Genomic DNA, 9,585 nt, shown 5'->3' on the forward strand with positions numbered 1-9,585 from the left:
GTAATTTGTAGTCTCAATAAAAGGACCCTAAACTTTCATCAGAGCCTGGGTATTGTTTTATATAATTAACATACGTTGTTACACTAAGCGCAAAGTATGTAGCTAATCTGAGCTATTATAATGCTAACTAGTTATACAGGAGTGGCAATTCAGTGGAAATAACATTTGATCAGATATGGTATCACTCCATGCAGAGACGTATATATAATACACGTCTCTGCTCCATGGAACCATTCATTGAGCGCCACTTATTAATCTACATAATTTGCTAATTTTGAAAATGCCTTTGCTCTATCATGGTCTGCAATTTATTTTCAAAATTGTGTGAAGCTTATTTCTTTTTCCAATCCCAACGTTAATGAAACTTGGTCTAGCAGCGGACTTTATCTTCAGGTGAAAATCCGAAATGTCTGGTTTAATATATACCCGGAAAGCTCGTATTTCCCAGGAAACTGCGACCACAGACTTTCCAATACTGTCGTGGTTGTGACCTTGGGCAGAGTACTTCATCCCAAAATGACCTGGACAGCATGGGACGGGTCTTCCACATGGTGTTCATCACTACGACTGTACAAGGAAATCTCTCCTCAAAATGATCCTTGCTGACCACAGTATGATAAACACAAAAATCAAATAACCAGTTCTACATATACCTAATGGAAAACTACCGCCCAATGAAGTAGGATTTCTTTTCCCACGAGATAAAATAGAAGCATATTGGCATTGCGATTCCCTTCAATATAAAACGGAGCTTTTGCATTACCAAGACATGTAGTGATCATCCTCATTCGCGAAGTAAACGCAGAAGAAGAGACGGAGAAACAATTTCCGAACTTTCCGATCGTGAAAGTGAGCGACAGACTCGTCTTACGGAACAAGAATGAGCAGAAAAATAATGCAAACACAACCAGTATAACAATATCTAATTCAGTTTTATGCAATAAAGGATACAACATACAGAAGTAATGAAAAGATGTTGGAGCAGTCAGTGACGTAAGACCATGAAAAGTTAAGTGGCCAAAGATGGATGTGGGGGCAGAATGATGGGTGTAGAGGCAGAAAGGTGGATTTAGAGGCAGAAAGGTGGATGTAGAGACAGAAAGGTGGGTGTAGAGGCAGAAAGATGGATGTAGAGACAGAGTGATGGGTGTAGAGACAGTAAGATGGATGTAGAGGCAGAAAGATGGGTGTAGAGACAGAAAGATGGGTGTAGAGACAGAAAGGTGGATGTAGATGCAGAAAGATGGATGTAGAGGCAGTCAGGTGTAGCTAGAGGCAGATTGATGGGTGAAGAGGAAGAAAGTGGATGTAGAGACAGAAAGATGGATGTAGAGGCAGAAAGATGGAAGCAGAGGCAGACAGGTGGATGTAGAGACAGAATGATGGGTGAAGAGGCAGATTGATGGGTGAAGAGGAAGAAAGTGGATGTAGAGACAGAAAGATGGATGTAGAGGCAGAAAGATGGATGTAGAGGCAGAAAGATGGAAGCAGAGGCAGACAGGTGGATGTAGAGACATAATGATGGGTGTAGAGTTAGATGGATGGATTTGGTGGGGGGGGGGGGGGGGGGGGGGGGGGGGGGGGGGGGGCAGACAAGTGGATGTAGAGGGGGGGTGTTGGGGGGGGGGCAGACAAGTGGATGTAGAAAGAACAAAGCAAACTTCTAGTCTATAACACTGACTTGTGAGGTCTATGCTGAAACATTAATAACAGCAAAAGTAGAAGCCACACCAATACAACTTGATTACAAATATATACAACCCATAAGGAATCCACTATTTTGTTAAAAAGGCAAGTCAGGGTGTTACTGAAATACTGTGTACAGGGATTACGAGATTTGCTCCAAACTGCTCAGGAGACTCATTTGCAAAGTCTCCAATATAGGAGTTGAAGAGGCATGCTGAAAGAAAGCAAAGGTGTGTTATCAGTGGACCAAACTAGGATCATCTCACTGTTGATGAGTGAAGGCTAATCTTCATTTCAAAATAGCTAAACGACCAACACTCTGTGTGTTGGATAATTGTTATGGCGATACCTCGTCTGAATGGATCAATCCTAGGCGTTTCATTTTCCTTGAAGCACACAAACGTCCTATCAGTGACACTTTGAACAGAAACGACCTAATGTTGGTGCGGCTAGACATTGAAAAACAGACAACTTGCAGATAAAACTATCTGAAAGTCCTAACTGCGATTCTAAGTCACCTGTTGAGTTTCATAGAAAAATAAACATTTGCCTATAACATCCATGCAGCTGTTGTATAGAAATTAGTTCAACCTAGAGAAATGTGTTGTCAAAATATAATATTTCACTTAATTTCTCCATCATAGGAAAATGTCACCTCACCATGGTAGTGGAGCCAATCTGATGAAAATCAGATTTTTATTCACAAAGATACTCGCATTTCATACCATGGACATATCAAAATGTAATGAGAATACAGAAAAGCTAGGGACTTGCACTGTAGACATAGATCGGTCATCTATCAACTAGTAGATCGGTAGAACTGATGGAAATTCCCTGAATAAACGATAGTTCCAAAAGGACTAATTATGCAAAAGAGAGTTACGGTTTTGTATAATGCACTTCTCCATATCGAGATCTATCTACCAATGAAGTTTCATGTTGATACCTCATATAGTTTAAGTGATATTCTCTGGACATAATTATCACTGGCCTGACCAAGAAATAAAGCTTGATTATAGACATTGGTGCATGTACACTGACCATAAGTAATCTATCCCCTATTTAAACGTTCATGAAACGGAATGACTAAGTTGACTAAACTGTCCATTTAATTCAACTCCGCAGGTACAGTGTACTTCAGAATTATCAATGAAAGGTATATTGTACATACAATGTGTCACTTTTGTTAATCTAGATCAAATCCCCAGGACTAAAGGATGTTCCATACAAAATAAATTCAATTCCTTTAGTATATTTAGCTCCCATACCATTCTGGATACAAGTTAGTTGACTGTTTTGAAGGGAAAAAGGTGGTTGAATGAACTAATAATGTATACAAGAGGTCCAATGGGCTTGCAGCGCTACCTGGTATATATATATATATATATCAGCCAAATATCATGCCTCCAGACCTATTAGTTTCTGAAAAGAACTTTTTAAAATGTTTTAACACATTTGACCCCTATTACCTTAAACAAAAGTCAAAGTAATTTCTTTTCACAAACTTTGTTAGGCTTCATCCTTAGAACATACCAGCCAAATATCACTTCTCTAGGCATTTCAGTTCATGAGAAGAAGTTGTTTGAAGGGTTTTAACAAATCTGAATCCTGTGTCATTGAATATAGGTCAAGGTCATTCCTTTTTGCAAACTTTGTAAAGCTTCATCCTAGGAACATACCAGCCAAATATCAAAGCATTTGGTCCATTGGTTATTGAGAAGAAGTTGTTTAAAGAAAATGTTGACACTGGATGACAAACATAGGTGAGCTTTAAATGAATCACAACAAAATATTATGAACATTTTTATTATCTTATACATGTATTTAAAAATATGGATATGGAGTCCATTAAATGGTTTCCTACTATAATCCTCTATACATGTTATTGTATTTCAGGAGCATGATTGTAAAGCATGAAATCAAAATACCTCCTAAAATCTCAAAAAAGCAGTGACATTGCCAATGTGCCTGGAGATTGCAGTGATCCATAACAAATCTTATAGGCATTTTTGGATATCAATGACCTTCCGGAATATATTAACGCAAGTACACATCTATTTGCAGATGATACGAAAATTTACATTCATAACCATAACTCGAATCTTCAGGAAGATTTAGGTAAGCTTCAAAATTGGTCGGATACATGGCTCCTAAAATTTCACCATGACAAATGTAAAGTATGCAGGTGGGAAAGAAAAAACCATAATATATCATTTTATTCATATAAAGACAAGGAAAGCGGAAGAGTCGAGGCTACATTACAGTGTAAAACGAAAGAAAAGGATCTTGGAATCATAACAGATAACAACCTCCATTTCAACCGACATATTCACGATACAGTCAGCAAAGCCAATAGAATAATGGGACCTATCCAACGAACGTACACATATTTAGACAACAAAACATTTTGTTTATCATATAAAGCGCAGCTTGTACGTCCGCACCTGGAATATGGGGCCTGTGTATGGAATCCCTATATGCAAAAAGATATAAATGAGTTGGAAAATGTACAAAGGAGAGCAACGAAACAAATACCGGGAATGAAAGACCTAGGCTATGAAAACAGACTGAGGATCCTTAAATTACCATCATTGAGGCACAGAAAATTGAGGAGACATGATCCAAGTAAACAAGCTAACACGTGGAGGATATTATAGTGCTGTCTTTGAGGGTTTACTGGTCCCGAACATTAAAAAATAACACGAGGACACAGTCTTTCTTTATTAAAAAGGAGAAGCAGACTGAATTTGAGAAAGCACTCCTTCAGTGAGCGGGTGGTTAACTTCTGCAACTCCCTTCCTGATGCCGTTGTCACGTCACCAACAGTCAAAACATTTGAATCCTGATTGGATAAACATTGGAGTAATTCCGATTGCATTTAAAATCATGAAATAGACAATAACAAACGTATTCATCTTCGGGAAACTTGATAACTCAGATCTGGATATATATAGGCTTTAAAAGCCTGCGTCCAGAATTATTATTATTTATATTATTATTACAGCAGGAAGCTCCTCCTGATTGATGTTCTCACACCAATGAAGTAATTATCATTGGTGCTACAGGAAGAAAACGGAAGCTTAGCTGCCATGCACGATGAGTTTAAATGTGCTGTTGAATCTCTTAAAAACTAAAGTATTATCAAGCGAGAGGCTAGCGGCTTGTTGTATGCGCGGTCTTAAAAGTTTCGAGAGCGAGCCTGATACCCTGGTGATGAACAGTGTCTAATAATTTTAGATATGGAGGGCTAGCAGATCCATATGCGATCGACTCTATAGAGTCTTAGCAAAACTTTTCTATCAGCTCCCCAATCAGTGTGGGACACAACGTTTAGAATATTCAGTGCCTTAAGGCAATCTTATGTCGAATAGTACACCTAAGAATTCTGTTTGCTGAACAACAGAATGGGTACACTACAGAGAGACAGATTTGGATCGCCGTACTGTTTCCGAATTTGACAAAAATGCATACAAACTGTTTTTGATTGAGAAAATATAAAACCATTTTCATCTGCCCAAATTTGTAGTCGATTTAAACATTGTTGTAGTTGTCTTTATATGGTATTCATATGCTTAGATCGATAGCATATGATGAAGTCATCAACATAAAGAACACCCTTCATTGATGGGGATAACGTTTTAACAATGCTGTTAATTTTAAGTCCGAAAGGTGGCACACCCATATCCTGTTGATGTAAAACGGAAAGGGTCGTCCCATTCCGGACTTGAAATACTCTATCTGATAGAAAATCTGAAATAAAAATTGGTAGATTAACTGTAATACCTATATCGTGCAGATCTTTCATTATGCCGTATATCTATGTTGTGTCGTAAGCCTTTTCCAAATTGAAGAAAACAGCAACTAAGTGCTCCTTCTTTAGAAAAGCCTCACGCACAAAGTGTTCAAGTCTAACCAAATGATCGTTGGTACCTAACTTAGATCTAAAACCGCTTTGTATCAATCAAATCAAATTAATCTTGAATTTATCATCCGCTCTAAGGTTTTACAAACGCAACGCGTAAGTGATATTGGACGATAACTGGAAGGATCTGTTGTATCTTTACCCTGTTTAGGGATAGGAATCACAGTTGCCATTTTCCATGACTTTGGGACATTTCCCGATCTGAAAATATAGTTAAAATATCTTGAAGTTTTTCTAATGACTCTGGTAGATGTTTTAGGAACTGATAGTGAATATCATCGTGTCCTGTTGCAGAGTCATGTGATTTTTTCAACGATTCTCGAAGTTCTAACATTGAGAAAGGTTGATTGTAAGTTTCATTGTTTTAGGAAGAGAGTTTCAATTTAGTTTTTTTCACGCGTGGTCTTAAATGTTTCAAATATTTTGGAATGATTATTTGCAGATACATTTTTGGAAAAAGCAGATTATAAAGCATTTGCAATATCAAATTTCGATGTTGCTAATTTTCCATTAGTTTTCAGATGCCCAATTTTTCAAATGATGTTTTACCACTGATTCGTTTAATCATATCCCATACCTTTTTGGTGGCTGCATTGGAATTTACTTTGGAAACATAAGATCTCCAAGACAATTTTTTGTGTCAGCGTATAGCACGACGAGCTTTCGCCCGAATAATTTTGTAGTTGCTTACGCTATCGCTTGTGGGGTTGTTTTTGAATTGCCTCAAAGCGGTTTTCCTTTTTCGAATAGCTTTATCACAATCGTCATTGATCCGATGTTTTTTATTGCGTTTTCTTTTGAATTTTGGTATACATCCTTCAGCTATCAGAAGTTTGTTAGTAAAGGATTCTATCGGGTCTTCTAAATTCAGGAAATCAATGGTGTTGAGAATTTTGGAACTGAAATGTGTGCTCCTATCTGCTTTATATAATTTCAAATGGGATACATGATCGCTCTCTGTGGATCCACACTTCCTTAGAAATATTGAAATGTGGTCGCTTCCACAGAGATTGTCATGCAACGTCCATTCGAAATCGAATAACAAAGATGGGTGATATAAAGCAAAATCAAGGTGCGAGAATGTTCCGGAAGAGGGATGCCAATAAGTTGGAGATTTATTATTTTTTAAGACAAGGGTTACTTTCCATTATGAATTTTTCAATTTTTGTTCCTCTGTCATTAGTGTCGAGTGAACCCCAAGCGTTGTTATGACCATTAAAGTCATCCAAAAGTATGAACGGGGAAGGCTGTTTTGATAGTTCATCCAGTTGGTTGTTCGTAAAGTCAAGAGTTTGGAGGGAGATAGATGGAGCATACTGCTAACGTTCTGTGAAGCGTACTACTAACAGCAGTTGCCTGGTGGTCTGTATGTAATGGTATGTTTCTGTGAGGAACTTTGTAACTAGCCCGTTAGCCATGACAACATCATGGACACTATTGACCATTTCTAGGCAACAGTGACCGTGTACTGTGGCATACTAAGAAACATCATTCCCTGGTGTTGCTACCATATAAGTATCGATATCCTTAGGTGCTAGACATTTGAATTATTGCTCTTTCAGCGATTTTGCCTTTTTTAAAAGTCTCTTGATTTGTTTGCTCTGGAGAGCTATCTCGTCGACATAAACTTACAAAATTACACCAGTCTTTTGGTACACAGACATAAATAGTTACGGAATAGTAGACCTGTCAACACATAAAAAGGTCATAAGGACCATCAACTGGTGAAAACTTACAGAGATCCAAAAAGGAAAAAAAAAATCAGACGGCCAAGAACAACTTCGTCTCGGTGGTTGTCTCTATAACATGGAGACCATTCACTGATGCTAAGTTTTGACAGAGTGCAATTTATTTGTGGATTGGCGATTCCAGGAAATGGATGTACCATAAGGCGGCATTCTCTCGGGTACACATTTTGGACTTACAATAAACAATATTGTCAAAACATTATGTGGGCACTCGTTATGTCGATGAGTTCATTATATACTATCGATCTCAGCAAATGAATACCATCTACAGACATTTACAAAAACGAATCGACTCCAAATTTGGACAGATGACAATGGATTTAAATGCATCTGTGATTATTTTCGTTAGAGTTACCCCTCTTTAAGTAACCTCAGGTAAACGTTGCTACTTCTGTAAATTGTATCTTAATACCGACGATTAAAAGTAATAACAGATAATTTCTAAGTATTCTTAGGTGAAAGATAATCTACTCTGTAAATGTTATTATATAGGATGTAATTGCTGATTTTTTTAAATAAATGGTTTATTGATGTAAATGTTAGCTGAGCTTCACAATACTGCCTGGTACATAAAAGTGGACTACCACCAATACTCTGGATATGAAAGATCGTTGTATATTGTGGGAAATATCTACAATCAACGGTTAAAAGTCTAATAACAAAGATAAAGCTCCTGTGTAAGGGATTTCCTGTCAATTTTGGCAAGACCACTCAATTAATCATACTAGGAACTGGCTCCATCGAGAGAGAGACAGACAGACAGAGAGGGAGTGATGTGAGTGGTTAAGAACACGTAGTCAATGTTTGTGTCAGTTGCTGCATGTGTCGAGTGAAAGGCTGTCTCTGTCTTTGTTTGGCTCAAGGTACGAGGTGTTTGCTCTATCGCATGACACGATTGACGTCGCTGGTACGATAGAACGATAAAAAATCCACACTGGCTCTTGAACGTGGCGTGACACGTGACAAGATGGATGGTGTTTGATTGTGTATCGTCTGTGTGAAAATAGGGGTTTATAGTGGTTGTTTGAAGTGCATGAAGCTTGGAAGATAGTTGGAACTGTGGATAAGTTGTGTATATGGCTGGTAAGGGTCATAAAAGTAAAAGGGATCACACTAGACGTGGAAAATCCGGGGTTACACCACAAGCAAGGCTCACGTACCCGACACGAGTGATGCGTGCACGGAAACGACAGGTGAGATAAACAATACTGTGAATACAGATAACATGAACACGGAAAATAAAAATTCGGAAAACTCGAGTTTCCAGCTGGGAGCTAGTACCGTATGTAGTGGCAATAGTATTCAGGGTAACAACACCTCGCTAGAAAATACCACTCCCGCACATCAACAAAAGAAAATTTCACATGTGCGTGTACCGCCATTTTTCCCTTGGGACATTCCATTCCAAAGCACACCTGTCGGATTTCAGCCCATCCCAAGTCCTCCTGTACCCCCGGGTCCCATCAAAGGAGTAGCGATGAACATGATGTTATATAACTTCAGTTTACTCAGCAATAAGGTTGAACAGATTAGTGTTAAACTTAATACCAGACTTACCAATCTGGATATACTTGACCAAATATTGAATAAATTTGAACTAATGGAAAAAAATGTCCAGGAAACGCAAGCTGAAATTGTGAAAATCAAAGATTTAATTAATAAACACGAAAACACACTCGAAAAAGAAGAAAGACATCACTACGACATTGAAAACCGGGTTCATGACCTTGAAAATCAAATTGGATTGAACAAGAAAATAGTAACTTGAAAGAAGATTTGTTAAAATTACAGTCAGCATATAATAATGTATAATTTAATTTTTAATGACATTGAAGAATCTAATGATGAAGATACAGAAAAAAAGTTGTGAAGAATTTCATAAGTGAAGTGCTGGAAGTTGACAATGCTGACAGTATTCGGTTTCAAAATGTACATCGCTTGAGGCCCAGGAGAGACTGAAAGCCGAGGGGCATGATAGTAAAGTTTGAGAGGTACAGTGATCGCGAAGCAGTAATGAGACAGGTACCGACAAAGTTACGGGACAAACGGCAATATTCTGTTTTTCAGCAGTATCCACAGGAAATTGCTAATCGTCGCTTTTTTGCCGAAATTGAGAGAGTAAAAAACAGCGCGATACTTTTGCATGTGCAGAATCCAAAACGGATGACCTTGTTGATTTAGAAGTTCCAGATGGTTATTCCTATTAAATAGATCTAAACTGAAACACAA

The sequence above is a fragment of the Ylistrum balloti genome, unplaced genomic scaffold (assembly GCF_031769215.1).
Source record: "Ylistrum balloti isolate Yb309-2 unplaced genomic scaffold, AGI_CSIRO_Ybal_v1 Utg371122, whole genome shotgun sequence".
Classification (NCBI taxonomy): Eukaryota; Metazoa; Mollusca; class Bivalvia; order Pectinida; family Pectinidae; genus Ylistrum; species Ylistrum balloti.